Source organism: Toxorhynchites rutilus, chromosome 2, assembly GCF_029784135.1.
Source record: "Toxorhynchites rutilus septentrionalis strain SRP chromosome 2, ASM2978413v1, whole genome shotgun sequence".
Taxonomy (NCBI): domain Eukaryota; kingdom Metazoa; phylum Arthropoda; class Insecta; order Diptera; family Culicidae; genus Toxorhynchites; species Toxorhynchites rutilus.
The window spans coordinates 205,735,875-205,751,628 of record NC_073745.1 but is presented as its reverse complement, the minus strand read 5'-3'; the positions used below and the strand labels follow the sequence as shown (position 1 = coordinate 205,751,628).

General features: G+C 39.1%; 1 protein-coding gene across 5 annotated transcripts in view; it reads right to left on the bottom strand.

Moving 5' to 3' along the window:
* The window catches only part of LOC129767870 (protein furry), a 248,238-nt gene that overhangs the window by 221,427 nt on the left and 11,057 nt on the right, over window positions 1-15,754 (bottom strand). Inside the window, exon 1 of one of the 5 annotated variants that reach the window (XM_055769118.1) lies at window positions 13,283-13,367. The exons of the other annotated variants lie outside the window; for them this stretch is intronic. The gene's annotated coding sequence lies outside the window, so the exon portion shown is untranslated. Of the gene's footprint in view, window positions 1-13,282; window positions 13,368-15,754 lie in introns of those variants that run through there. 5 annotated transcript variants of the gene reach the window in all.

The window sequence follows — 15,754 nt, the reverse complement described above, 5'->3', positions numbered from 1 at the left end:
GGTGTTAGTGGGAATGGGTACAACGAATCAGGATTCGCTGTGGTAAGTGATGTGATTCTGAACACGCGAACTCTAAACTTTTCGGAGAAACGTGATTTCGAAAACAATATCCATTCTGACCTGAGAAGGTCACTGAGAAAACTCATCTGAAAACTCTCGAACGATATATCTTCATTCATCACTCGAGTTTATTTTTGGCAACCTGAGAAGGTCGTCAATAAACTGCTATAATGTTCCTCGAATAGCCGACATATTTTTCAACCGGAGATAGTCACAGGAGGAAATTCTGACTTAAGAGTTTATCCATTTTTTCTTTGCATAACAGCCACTGGTTCCCAATAGTTACAGGTCCCTTCTCTGACATGCTACTATAGAGATCCGTCATTCGCAGGCGGAGTTCCAAGGGTGAAATCTAGCGTCCGAAACATAAACTCTTTATAATGTAGGTTAAAATTAATCTGCAATTGAAACCTAAATCTGCATAAATGGGGAACGTAATCTTGAATCGGCTAATTTATTTTTTTTTAAATACGTAAACCGAAGAAAAATAAACTGAGAGATGAGATGAGATAGGTGAAATATTACATTTTTGCTAAAACGCTATCGACACAACAAAGCACAGTCTTAGTAACATAAAGCGTGGCGCATAAATCACGCAACCGATTTGCACAAATATACCTCTGACATATATACATTACATCTACGACGGCAGTCGAAATCAACACGCTCGATAGTTGCAGCGCGATCGTTATTTTTTGCATTCAGAGAGCGTTGCCTGACTTATGCGCCACTCTGTATATAAGCATAGCTTTTTAACATATGAACACAAATAAAATATAAACACAAATTAAATCTAAAACCATCCTGAATTTGAATATCTGCAAATCTGTTATAAAACACATATCTAGACCTATCTGTGACCAGAACAAATGTTTGCAAAATCCCAGCCTTAAGCATAACTGCACAACAAAAACTTTCGGCATGAGCATCTCTAAGAATTCTTGGTTGGTACATCAGACGAGCTACCGTCATGCGAAACCAAATCACTGACAAAATTCCAGAACATTTATTTTCTTGGTAAGCCGACGTTAGCCTAGCTTGATGATTCCCCGCGCAGTTGTGCAGTTCGAAACATCAACGCAATGGCGTCAGTTTGATGCAATGATCGCAATACCAGAGTTAGTAACTTGGTCGCGTCCACAGCTCAGTCCGAAACGAAGACATGTGATGACGCAAAACAAGGAAGAACAAGCGATGTTCATTGTGACGTATCTAGAACGATACTGAAAGTTTTGCTATTCTATTCTTTGTTTTTAAGAGGCTTTAAACTTTGCAGTTCATTCGCCTCTAATGTTTGCCTTTCCTTCCTTTCCTTGTTGAATTGAAGAGACTTTAAACTTCTTCAGTTCAGTTTCCTCATATCACTCCTCCACCCCCATTGCCTTGAGAAAACCATTCGATCCCTCGCCGTCCAGCTCGCCCAGTAACGGTGTTGTCCAGTCGATTTCCTCACGAAGAATGAAGTTTGCCTCAGCAAGATCCAACGTTAATGCTCTAGGCAAATATTCCCCACCATTCTTCTTCTTTTCTTTGTTCACGTCGCCCGTCGATAAGTTGCTCGTTATTGACAGCTCTGTTCGGGAAACCACACAAATGGACAGAACAAATGTATGAGGAAATGGGAATGCTTCCAATTTTCATCAATTAAAACCATATACTGACTATGGGATTGTAATGTATAGCATATCAAACAAATCTTAGGGAATTTTCGATTCGTTTGGTACGTAAATCGCCTGAATCCGGTCACGGCAAAAATAGTTATTAACTTTAACTTTATTTCATAAAAACGTGACCTGTTTTCTGATTTGGCACCCTTAATGAAAGTCGTAGTTCTACGTCAAGAAAAACAAAAATAAGAGCATATTCGATAGCAGGTTTGACTAAACCGATGGAACCTAGCATAATTTTTGCACAACGAACGAAGAGAATTTTCACTAGAATCGAGCTGAAGCCATTTTGGCTTCGCTCGATTGATACTATGACACTATTCAGTTTTTATTTTTTTGATTTCTCCATGTAATTCAACTGAATTTCACAAATCTTCGTTTCAGTAAAACAGAGTAGATTGATTTTCACACGTTACACAAATCAAAAAGCTATTATACGACAAAAACACATGAATTCGAAGATCACAACACGGAGCGAAAAAACACGCGTCTACTCCCGCTCGTTGCAAAACCCGACGTCCTTGAAAATTTTCGGAAAACTCTGAAGGAAAAAGAGAAAATTCGGAAAATTAAATTCCCATATGTTATACAATTACATACTGACAAGTGCTGTTAGTCCATTTGATGTTTGCGCTGACGAAATTGATGTTCGTTCGAAAGTAGAAATGGATTTTAATGTGATAAAATGTACTCCTATATCGTCTTCTATCTATATAAATAAAAATGGATCGCCGAATGTGTTAATGTGAGCAACACTCGAGAAAGGAATGGTCCGATTTAGGGCTGTCGTTATTCTATCATATTTTCTGTATCAAACATTTATTCCATGTAACGGAGAAACATGTTATTTGCAAGTGGTTGAAAAATCTGGAACGAGAATTGTGTCTGGAAATAATCTGAAATTATAATGATGAGTTTTGTTAGAAATACTAGGAATTTTATAGTAAAAGGATAATTCAACGGGGTCGATTAGAAGATCAATCAATGAACAGTTCTCCGATTGGACCCATGAACTTACTCATAGTAAGAAAACGTGAATGTTTGAAGGTATTGATAACAAAAAACAAATTTTGGACGAGACGAAATTTGTCGGGTCAGCTAGTACATATAAAAAACATTTCGGGACGAAGTTCGCCGGTTCAATTGGTTTAAATTTTTGGCTTACGTGTCCCGTTTTCAATCATGAACTATTTGGTCAGCCTAATTATACCGCTGCTGGGAATTACAAACAACAAAATTGTACACAAAATTACAATTGCAAACATTTACACCACAAACTGTGTCGTCTCTCTTCTGTTTACCCTTCCTAGGCAATCTCCCCTACGATGTCGATGCAATCAAACTCGCAACTATGCCACCCGACAACGAGTGCGTATGCAATGGATCAAGCAAGCCTCTCCTCAATTTCCAGACTGGCAAAGGAACAAAAGAACTGAGATCGCCGACGCCAATCACCACAACCACAACCAGGGTCTACTTATTTGCATTGCGCAACGTAAGTAGCTTTGTTATATCAATTACAATAATATAAGAATAAAATTTAAAAAAAAGGAAAAACTCTCAAAGCTTGAAGAATGGTCATAAAATTGCACTGAAGGCATATACTTAGACAGGATTACGGACAGGATTTTATCTAGATTTATATTTTTGCTGCTTTCAACCAGTTCAGTAGCATCTCTTTCTATAACTTCAACACAGACGTAGGTTCGTGTGGCTCCTTCAGATGATATTGAAAATATCCAAAAAATTTCGGTTGTATGGACCTCTCTAGATTGCATTTAACGACTGATTCCATTAAGAGCAATCTTGAGTATCATTTTCGTAACGCGACCGAAATCTATTTTTTTTTAATTTGTTCCCGAAAACATAATCACACATTAAAACGATGATTATTCTTAAAACAAGAAGTTTCAAAGCAAAATAGATTTTCACGGCAGTATGAACGCATTTTTGAAATTTAAATTGTGCTTTAGTAAGAAAAGATAACCATTGTCATTTATTTATTAGAAGGCTAACCGAAGAAACAAACTTTCTGCATCTTTTCACCTTAGATCGAACATGAATAAGACTTCACGCTACATATGAATATACAATTGATTACAATTGGTGAGAATAAAAAAATAAAAAGTTCCTCGAGCCTTGTATGTTCGAAGCGTCGCAAATTAAAGGCAAGGAAATGGCTTGACCTAGACAAGCAATATTAGCCGTGAAGGAGAACACTCCCATCAAGTAGATGCGCAGATTTCGGGTTTTAGTGGAGGCAAGCGATATCCATTGAAGAAAGTTAGGACCATCGAATCTTTAACACTATGCAAATGCTACGCTACAAAGAGCATGCCGATTGCTACCAGCATTTGCGGAAGCCTACCGGTCAAAGACTTCGAATCCAAAGCTCCATGAATGCTCATTGGAGTGAATAATACTCACTTCACCGACACACAGCAAAGCGGAACCCCGTCTCGGATGGTCAATCTACGGCTCAATTCCAAATGGAACGCACCTTGCGAGATTTTGTTCCGTTGCAGACAGCAGCCATTAATGGTCGAAAACGTCACACAGAAATAGAAAAAATGAATGGAAATGCCTTGAAATTTGGTGTACGGGAGTTTTCGAATGTGCTGAATCTATTTTTGAGTCATTTTGATTATGAACCCCAAAGCAAGGGCAGGGGGAGGGGGTAAAATTTGAATGTTTCGGAAAACACGTGTGGGGTGTCTTAAAATATGTTTTCAAACTTCCTGAACACGTTTTCAATATTCATTTTGTCCAAAACCCAAAAGGGGGTGCAGGGGGAGGGGATAAATAAAAAATCGAAAAACACGCGTGGGGTATCGAAATATTTATGGCATTTTTTCGGAAAGTTGCCAGAAGTGGCCAGAAATCATAAAGGGAAAGTGTAGAGGATACCCTAAGGAAGATATTTGGTTTTTAACAATTTTGGAGGAATTTGGAGTTTTTTTGTATATATTCAATGTAGAAAATGTACTTACTTTCAAACACTCATTTCACAGCTTCAAAATTTATTAAACTAAAAAAGGAATACAAATTCGAAATCAGCATAAAATTCTCTACCTAAAACACCATCACATCACAGCTACACTAGTTCACTGCATCAAACACTGCGTTGCCACGTCGTTATCGCAACGAAAATCGTCACGGACACTGTTACCATATGTGATACAAGATGCCTTGAAGGTTATAGAACACAACTAGACCATTCATTCGGTCGGGTATTGTCGTTCATTTTCCTATTTAATGCCACCTAGAATTTCTGAGGGACCACTGTGCGACGGCTCTCGGTAGATCAGTGTTCCAAATTCCCCAACAATAACGCTACGACAGTCCGACAGCTACGGCGTTTGGGACGCCGTTGCAACGCCTTGCCTTGTTCGATAACATGCAGCGGCAGGTAATGCCGTTCCAGCAGAAGCGCTACATTAGGGTGGCAATGGATGTATGGAAAAAAATTCATGATGGAATTTCAAGAACCGATCATGTCCAAAAAATGGCTAATGGCGATTGGCCCAAAAAATTATCTATGCAAAGTTTCAGCTCAATCGGACATGATTTAGAGGTGCCTCAAAGCGCTCAAAGTTTTGTTTTTTTTTCATCCTCGAAAATCTTCCAAGGGGGAAATTTGGATAATCGATTTTTTTTCGATGCCAAATGACTTAAAAATGCATTAGTTCGTGCAGATGAGAGATATAAAAAGTAATGTGAGCGTGGAAAACACCGATGAATCTTTAAATCAATCAAGTGTTCAGGACAGTCAATGTTCGATGAAATAAGGCTGAAAGTGAATAATGGCTTGGTTACCTCTTTTCTTGAAGCTTATAATTGAAATTCACTTAACATGCAACAATTCTCATACCTAGGAAGATGCAATGGGTCATTCCACGAGAAATTTCGAAGGGCAGAACTAACTCCGAATTTCCATTGAATCAACTCAATGTTTATTTGGAGCAGGGGAAAAGAGTGACTTGTTCAAGCCCTTCAAGGGAAATTTGTGGGACGTATGGGTTAGAATGCAGAAGGGTCGATGGGAAGGAAAACTGGTACAAAATTATTTTAGTTAGTTGGTACCTGATATGACTGGCTTACGTGCCACAGTACCATGGCTTCTAAACTGTCCCACTGAGTAAAGTTTGCCATCTACTGTCGTATGTGACCCATTTGTCAACCCCTGATATCTGTTCGTGAAATGGACTCATTCATTTCGTTTGGCCAAGGTTTCGCAGATGAAAATTCGATCCTTCAAGTTTTTGACGTAGAACTACGTCTTACATTAAGGGGAGAGTCTCGACCGACTCGTCGGGTGCGGATGAGTTTTTCTTTGCTCCGCGTCTGATTTTTTCTTCTTCTTTGTTTAGCGCGTTTCAACCTGTTTCGGCTCTATTCGCTGCTAGGAATAGTTTGTTGGTGGAAGTTATCGTGAAAATGGTTTCTGGTTTCGTTGTGTTAATGGTGTTGTAATGAAAAAAAAAAGTTCAAATTCAGTTAATCAGTTTTGTGGTTATTTTACTGGATTATGGCGTTGTTTTTTTTTCAACTCTCTCGTGTACCGTGGTTATGTGTGTATGCGTGGTAGCTTGCTTTTTAGAGCATGTTTTTTACAGCAGTGATATTAAGGATGGAATCCACTAACCACTAATTCTGCCAGCAAAATGATCCAACTGTATCGAGAAACATCAACATCCCAGCTAAGTACTATTAACTATTATTTTTATAACCGATCCGAAATGCAATCCGCTTCAAGTCTCTCGGTGTTGTGTGCGAGAGAGAGAAAGTGTCAGTCAGTAAAAGACTGCGGTGATGGCGGGTGCGGCTGCGTGTGAGAGTGTGGCATTACGAGTGCGCGATCGTGGAGGATGACCAGCAAACATGTGATTGTATTGGTGTGGTTGCCTTGCTTCCCAGAACGGACTCGTTTGCTTCGGAAGACCAAGGTAGTTTGATTCTTTTCGTCGGTTGACGTACAGTCGAGTTTTTGTGAGAGGATTGGATCGGAGAGCATATTTTGATTGTGCGATAGCTGACGGATGGAGGCGGGCTGTTTTTTTTGTTCGAGGCAGACGATTTCGGTCACGGCAAGACGGAGCGGACGGTGTAGCCACGCCGGTGCAGTTCTATGTCGTTGTTTGAATATTCAATGCAATGTTGCAATGTTGCAAGAATATTCAATGTAGTGTGCGTTTCGACCATGAGAATGTTACGGAGGTCGAGAGAAAAGTTTGAATTAACTTACATTTGTCTCTTTTGCTCACCCATGTTTTTTCTTGGGATTAGTAGTTCACCTTGAATGTCAGTGAGTTCTTCTTGTATGTATCTCCTTTTCAGTTTTTTTTTGAATAGAGGATTGACGTTGCTTTTCCTTCAATTATGTCATTCTAACCCTTACTACAAGAACAATGATTTCGTTAATAATTGCTCGACTGATTACTTGAGAAATTGTTAGTTTTTATTACAAATCCAAATCGCAGGTATCAAGTTTTCCTTTTCGAGGTTCAAATATAAATTGCAAGACTAGGTTCAAGATGCTAGAGTCCCAATTCGGAAAACTTCCGTGATTTCCGTGTATTACAATGGAAGAGCATGACGTGCGACTAAGCACAAGTATTAAGTCCGATCCTAGTCTGATAAGACCTTATCAGGTGACCCTTCAATATATTCAATCTTCAAATGCATTTGATTTTCGAGTTTTTGCTCCGTTGAACAGAGGAGACTTTTCAGGTTACCGTTCAGCTGCTACGAAATGCATTTGATGTTCGAGTTTTCGTTTCAACGAGTAATTGGGTCCACGCTTACAAAATTAATTCACTTACCAGAGTTATGATCCTTTTGCAGAGACCTTTTCAGGTCACCCTTTAATATCTTTACGGCTACGAAATGCATTTGGTTTTCAAGTTTTCGTTTCGTCAAGTGATCTCTAGTTTGCGTTAGCATAATCACATCACTTACCACAGTGAACCCCTTCCCACCAACAAACTATCCCTTCCATGATAAACGCTAGGAAACCACGCTATAGAGGCGACCCTTCTGGCCTTCGGGCGGCGAATATCATACTAACATTCCTACCCTTCCCCTGGTGACTGTAAGGACGTGGCCGGCGTCGTTATTGATCATTGAAAGCTCGAATCACCGAAAATTGCACAACGAGAATGATTTGCTAGTCCCAAGCGTCATTCTGTTTGTTCTTTGTGCAATTTGGTTGGTTCAGGTCAATCACGGAGAGCAACTACGAATTGTACAGTCTACCCAAGCTCAAGCTCAAGCTCAAGAACTACGTCTTACATTAAGGATGCCAAATCAGAAAACAGGTCACGTTTTTATGAAATAAAGTTAATGTTAATAACTATTTTAGCCGTGAACGGATTCTGGTGATTTAGATACCAAACGAAGGGGAATTCCCTAAGATTTGTTTCATATGCTATACATTATTATCCCATGTATATGATTTAAATTAATGAAAGTTGGAAGCGTTCCCATTTCCTCATACATTTGTTCTGTCCATTTGTGTGCTTTCCCGAACAGAGCTGCCAATAACGAGCAACTTATCGACGAGCAACGAAGGGGAAATCGTAAGATGTAAAGTCTCCGTGGATAAAGGAAAAAAAGAAGAACGTAGGGGAATATTTCCCTAGAGCAGGATTTTTCAGATTTTTTTTATGGCAGAGCACTTTTTATAGCAAAAAAAAATAGATGGAGCACCTGCATTTTTCCATCTATATAAATAAAAATGTAAGGCAAAATCTGTTGGTAAGCGGAAACCCGAAGAAGGGATGGTCCGATTTTAGACTCCTGTATTTTGTTGTATTCGTCTCTTCCCGCAGATCAATATATATAGTGGAGAGAAAAATCGGAAAATTTTCTGAAAATCCTGAAGGAAAATTCGGAAAATTTAATTCCCACATGTTCGAAAATTACATCATAATAAGCGTTGTTAGTCCATTCGATATTTGCACTATCGAAATTGATCTTTATTGGTAAGTGGAAATGGATTGTCAGGCGAAAAAACGCATTTCTATATCTTCTATCTATATAAACAAAAATGAAAGGCCAAATATGTTGGTGTGCCCTAAACCCGAGGAAGGGATGGTCCGATTTGAGCTGTCTTTATTTTGTAATATTCTCTTTATCAAACATGTATTCCATGCAACGGAGAAACATGTTATTTCCAAATGCTTGAAGAATCATAAACGAGAAGTATATGACTTGTGAAATTGAATTAAAGATTATTTTATTCCAAGGTAGGTTTTCAAGTGGAGCATTTGCTATAACTTAGCGGAGCACAAATTTCCCGCGGAGCACCATTTGAAAACCCCTGGCCTAGAGTATAAACAGTGGATCTTGCTGAGGCAAACTTTATTCTTCGTGAGTACACCGTTTGGATCAAAACATTCTTTGTGTGGACACCGACTGAACAACATCGTAGCTGGACGAGCTGGACGGCGAGGAATCGAATGGTTTTTTCAAGGCAGTGGGGGTGGAGGAGTAATATGAGGAAAGAGTAGAGCTTTCCAAGGGCCTTTTTGATGGCTAGAGACGAATGAAATAAAGAAGTTTAACCCTTTAACGGGTCGTGAGAACATGTAATCAACGCAAATTCCAATACAACGACATGTTTACATGCTAAAATGCACAAAATATTTTGTTTCAATACGTAAAACAATCAAAAACATTTAAAAAATTGATGGCAATATAGTTGCCACTGCCCGGTTAGCGCAAAATGTTGCTGGCTATATAATTGCCAAACTCCATTACAACGACATGTTTACATGCTGAAATACACAAAACATGGTTTTCAATACGCAAAACAATCAAAAACATCGAAAAAAATGGTGGCAATATAGTTGCCACCTGCCCGGCTAACGTAAAATGTTGGTGGCAATGGTTCCCGGAATAAATCGCCACAGAAAACGACTGCAACAGAAACCACCGCTTATAAAATGTGTAGTAGGCTATAAATATTGTGGCGCGGTATTGTATTTCAAAACAAGAATTAACCGGGCAAACGTATCGCCCCAGGCAAACGTAACGCCCCGGGCAGACGTATACCGTCCGACGCTCGCTAGAGCTCGGTCGGACATTGCTAAAGGATCGTATCCTATGTTTCAAACTAACCGGGCAATCAGTGGATCCCAGGTTTGCGTGCGAGACACCGCCGCTTCCGACGGCGGGTCGGCGGTGGACTCGGATTGCGTCATCTTGGCGGCATGGGCCGCCTCGATTCCTTATCCTCGCCAAATGGGGACTTCGTCCCCATTACATTGTCCTCAGAATAAATTTCGAAAAACGAGAACAAGAGAATAAATTTATAATAGAAATGTGAGGCACATGATGTTTTTCCCGCGCCAAATATTTCTAGCCTACTACACTTTTTCTAAGCGGTTGTTTCTGTTGCAGTTGTTTACTGTGGCGATTTATTCCGGTCACCGGTGGCAATATGGTTGCCATCTGCCCGTCTAGCGGAAAACACTTGATGGTGAAAATGATTTTTTTGTATTTGAAATTTTGATGTTAGTTTCAACAAAAACCACTAATAACATTCATGATCAGACTCAGCAGGTCCTAAACAATTCATATGCATTGAAAACATCAGCAAAATGACTGTTTTTCAATGACTTTACGGGAAATTTGCTCTGGCTGCTCTAAATTGGGAGTTGTTAACACAAAAATGGCTCAAAAATGAATAGTGTTTTATTTTTTCGCGCTCAGAAAAATCAGGCATGTTGCTAGACATCACAACAAGTTATCACATAAGGTTAGACGTGATAGTTTATTGTTAAAGAAGAGAAAAAAAAATAAAATCGTTGGTGGCAATATAGATGCCGGTTCCCCTTATAGGGTTAGTCTTTTTAATTCAACAAGGAAAGGAAGGAAAGGCAAACTTTCAGTATCGTCCTAGATACGAAACAATGAACATCGCTTGTTCTTCCTTGTTTTGCGTTATCACATGTCTTCATTTCGGACTGGCGCCGTAGCATTAATGTTTTGAGCTACACAATTGTGTGGGGAATCATCAAGCTAGGCTATCGTCAGCTCACCAAGAAAATAAATGTTCTGGAATTTTGTCAGTTTCGATTCTTTTTTTTAAAGAGGCTTTAACTTTTGCAGTTCATTCGCCTCTAATGGTTTTGTCAGTGATATGGTTTCGCATGACTGTAGAAAAACTCTCTTCACAAAGGATGACAACTAAGCTAATCTAGACTGGCAATATCAACAGAAAGGGCTTCTGTTGAGAAGAGCGCAAAACAGAAATAAGGGTGTGTATATTAAGTTGTTTCAAGCCATCGACATATGGATATTTATGTGTGTACGTGCGTGCTTCATAACTCGTACGCAAAAATAGCGCATCTTCCCTACGCTGAAACCCCATTTGTGATGATAAATATAAACAAGGAGGGGAGATAGCGGGAGGGAATTATTTTCGCTAGGGTATTAGTAATGAATCTATGCTAACGCAATTATTTAGCGTTTTTCCAAGCAGTTAACATTGTTTGTTTTCTGTCATCATAAAGGCTTCGTCGGTGCCTTTGACATTGCATCAATGCATTGAACTGACGCTATGGTGAAGCAGGTGTTAAGGTTGTGCACCAAAACATTATTTGGGGGTCATTAATTTATTTGCATTCGCGTGTAGATAGAGTTTATTTCGCTTATTTAGTAACCAAGAAAGTAAATGTCGTTCTGGAATTTTGTATGTGATTTGGTTTCGCTTGCCAGTAGCAAAACTTTCTCCACTAAGGAAGACAGCTGCGCTCATCTCGAACATGTATTGTTCTGCGAGCACAAGAATGAATCATCAAACAATTATCGTCAATTGATTCTACAATTAAAAAAAAACATTTCAGGACGACCAAACTGGTAGAATGGTTATTTCAAAATTTTCGTGGCATTACAAAATAATATCCGCAGTTATAAACAAGCGACTTGAATTAAACTACAGCGTAGTTCTACGTCAACAATGCGGTCGTGTCTCGAACACAACCTCCTATATTTTTTATAGTGTTTTAGTGTTGATTGGAGTGGCACCCAAACATCGAACTACTTTTGAAATCCAGCTTTGCGCAAATGATTTGAAGCTGTTTTATGGTCGACCTTTGGCTCCTGGGCGATGCTACGAATACTAACATGCCGGTTCGATTATTTCTGTTATTTTATCGACATTTTCGACGACCGGCCTGTGGTCGGTGCATTTTTAACATCAAAAATGCTTGAATGGAGCCGACGAAACCGAAATTGCAAGCAATTAGCTGTTGCGGTATCGGCACCATAAACACTATTCACAATTTCAGCTTGCATTTTCGCCTTTATAAAAAAAACCTGTAAAATGTACCGATTTTTCTCTTTGTTGACTTCCATTGTTGACACTCTGTAACTCACAACTGAACGGAGCAAACAAAAAACAACAACATATTTTTTAGTGTAGAATGTTACCTTAACAACGAACATAAACTTGAAATTGTTTTATCGATACTATAAGAGATATCGATCACTATATGGTATGGTATATATTTACACTTATAATAACCCATTTAAAAAACCATTCAATGCGATACTACGAGGATTTGCTCGAGGTGAAACGAAGAATATAAAGGAGGACTTGAGCAGCACATCTATAGTCGACCAAGAGACAGAAACACAAAGGTGGGATCTGCACCATACCAGTCATAGTCACCCCTCCCGATTGAGACTTGTTCCCGTTTGAATTTCAGATGAATTCAATGACGTTTCTTGAAAGATTTCGGCCCGTAAACGTGTCGTTTGATTCTCACGGTATTCTTCATTCATGATGATACATCCCACCCTAGGATTATATTTTCCACAACACAATTTAGTCAATAAACCCTGTGCATATTTGCATTTCTTCAACTTCAACCTAAAGTCATCCTGCTCCAAACTCCTCGTGCGTTGGATTCCCAACCTTTTTGTCACCGCCGGATTCGTTATGAACACTATATCTTTGCGGGACGTTTATCCGGCATTCTGTCAACATGCCATGCCAATCGCACTCATCCACTTCGAACATCGTACATTTTTTATTGCCGGTACTGGTCTCATTCACTTCATACGAGGTCTGAGTTTTTTAGGGGTCTGTGGTGCCCGTAGTAGGTAGGTGCATAGTGGGCTACACTATGCGTATTCGATCCTCAAGGCTGTCGGTGTTGTCTTTTGTTATCAGCGAGTAAATAAACTCGTCGAACACTTAGATATCTTCATCGTCAATCATAACGTTATTACCAAGGGACATGAAGCCGGTCGCATCCGATCATTATGTATCATCGAGAAGATGGCGAAAGTCTGTAGAGACGGTATTTTTGTAAAGCGTTCTTCGAAATTCTTTAAATTTTTCATTTCTCTCATTGATCAAAACACCCAGAAAAAAGTGCCCTCTCAATAGAAATGTAATTCTCCATGAATACATCTGTGACACTTATTATTGCAAAAAATCGGGAATATTATCAACCGATAGTCTTCAGGAATATGAAAACCACAAAAGCATAACTTCAAAAAATGACGAAAATGATAGCACAAAACAATCTTCTAATACTAACACTCCTGGTTAAATGCAACGCACTATTGCTGCAGAAGACAAACTATTGTTACCGGGAACGAGCAGATGTCCTGCGTTACTGAATTGGAAAGTAGAATAGATATGAACAACATTCCTATGTTTAGCCTCGAAATGTTCTACATAGAAGTGGATGGCGGATAGTACATGAAAACAAACAATCACAACACGGACAGAAAAAGTAATCGATTTTTTTCTTCACGCATATCACAACACAACACAACAAAAACAAAACCGTGATAAATAATACAAGGTTGTAAACATTCCATATTTCACAGGACAACAACGAAGCATAACATCATAATGAAAGCAATAATGTAATAACAGATGAAAGTTCGCATTCTACAAAAATTACACCAGTGCCATATGACGCGATGTATTCGCGCATTGTAACGCGTGGCTTTGATGCTCCTTTAATCCTCCGCGGCCAGTGACGAAGCCGATATGGTAGAATCACATGGCTTCTAACACGTGCACAGAGACTGAATAGGGCGATACTATTGGAATGCATCCTGACGAATAGGACACGGAGCATTTTTTGTCGCTGAATAGAGTTAATTTGTGCAGGCTTCTGTGCCCGGAGACACTGTAAAATAGTATTTAAGCTATGAAAGCAATTTTCGGTTTGTGCGAATGACTGAAAATTGGATGCTTTTGATCTATCATTTTTAATTAACCACCACATGTACTGACAAAAAATGGAATCCATGGATCATTTCACTCACGTTAAAAAAAATCTGTTTCGCATAAAAAACAACATTTTGTATAGTTCAAAGGAAAAGACCACTTGTCCTTTATCTCGGACATCATAACTGTAAAAGTATATTTATTGTTGTGTGTTTATTCTTCAAGCCAGCGGTTATTCGTATCTTTCAACTTACGGTGGGTTTGGTAATCGGAGAGAATGGAAGCAATAATACATTTTTCAGTGTAGCAACGTAGTATTGGGTTCCCCGAAAAGTAATTATAAATTTTTTCATTACAAATAAAACACATTTCTTGTACATAGAATGAATAAAGATGGGACATCATTTCAAAGCTTGAAAGCTGGTTGATAAGGCTAGTTTGATTTGCTGTTGAATTAGTTGGCAAAAAATTGTATTAATCCGCAAAACCTTTGAAAAAAAAAACAGAAAGAAATAGATTTTTTATTTTTTCCTGATATTTTTGTACACTACATCCACAAACTTCATGATAAAAAGCTTCTTCGTGATACAAATCAAATGTCAAAATCAAATCAAAATTTCGCGATATGGGTACGTTCGTAGTTCTTCAGATCGTTTGACGTTTACTCGCAACCGAATAACTTACAACGTATAAACCCGGCTTAACTCTGCGCACTTTCACGTTTTGACGTAGGACTGCGTCTTTCATTTCTATACTGAGGTGTAAGCTCAAAGCTTTGAGAACGAGAGGAACACAAGATTTTGAGCGTTAATACCTCCTAACCAACTGAACGGAATGGTATGATAACCACTCCAAAAACTTGTTTCAATAGTTAAAAATTTGCTTCAAAAGCAAGCTATTGAAATCATAAAAATCTGTATATAAACGGGTGCCAGCTCGGCTATCCACTCAGTTATAATCGTACAGCTGTTAGGGCATGTTATGACTGCTCTCTTCGCTTGAATGGCACTAACGTTCCAGTGGAACTTTTGTGGAACTTGCGTCATTTTTAGTAGTACTTTGTCGAGATTTCTATGCCGAATAACATGCCTTGAATGTACTCTGCAGTGGCACACTCTAGAGTACGCGTGACCACAGTGCAAGCCGGAAGAATTTTCTTTGACAATAAATCCCCCGGCCAGAACGGGAATCGAACCCGAACCACGGCATGATAGTGTGGGAAGCTAACCACTCGACCACGGGAGCACTATATGTTATGACTGCTACAAGATTGATATGGCGAAGCTGACTTAGTTCATCAAGAAAACGCTGATGAGAGGTGTCACCAAGAGCATGTTTGTGCAAACGAAGGGCACTGGTGCGTCGTGTTCATTCAAGCTTCCCCCTGAGGCCAGAAAGGAATGCACCCAGGAGAAGTAATAACACACACAACTCTTTCCGTTTGGTGGTCATCGAATCAAGCATTGGTTGGCGGCGGGCGTGAAGAAGGTGAGCAACAAGAAGAAAGCTCCCGCTACTGCTGGTGCAACTGAAGCAAAGCAAAAGTCAACTAAACCATCGAAAATCGTTACACCGAAGCCAGAACCACCGATACTAAAGAAAACAGAACTAAATATTACTTTGAAGCGGAAGAGTTTATAAAATACTGCGATCAAATACATTCTTTTTACATTTTTTTTTATGTCACGTTTTTCGGAAATTTATTAGGGGTATATTAATTCTTTGAGACAATTTATTCCTGCTCAAAGCTCGTCGACAAACGATGTTTACTAAACAATTTCTCAAACGGGTAGTAAGTGTTGTGGGGAAGGAAGAGCGAGCGCAACAT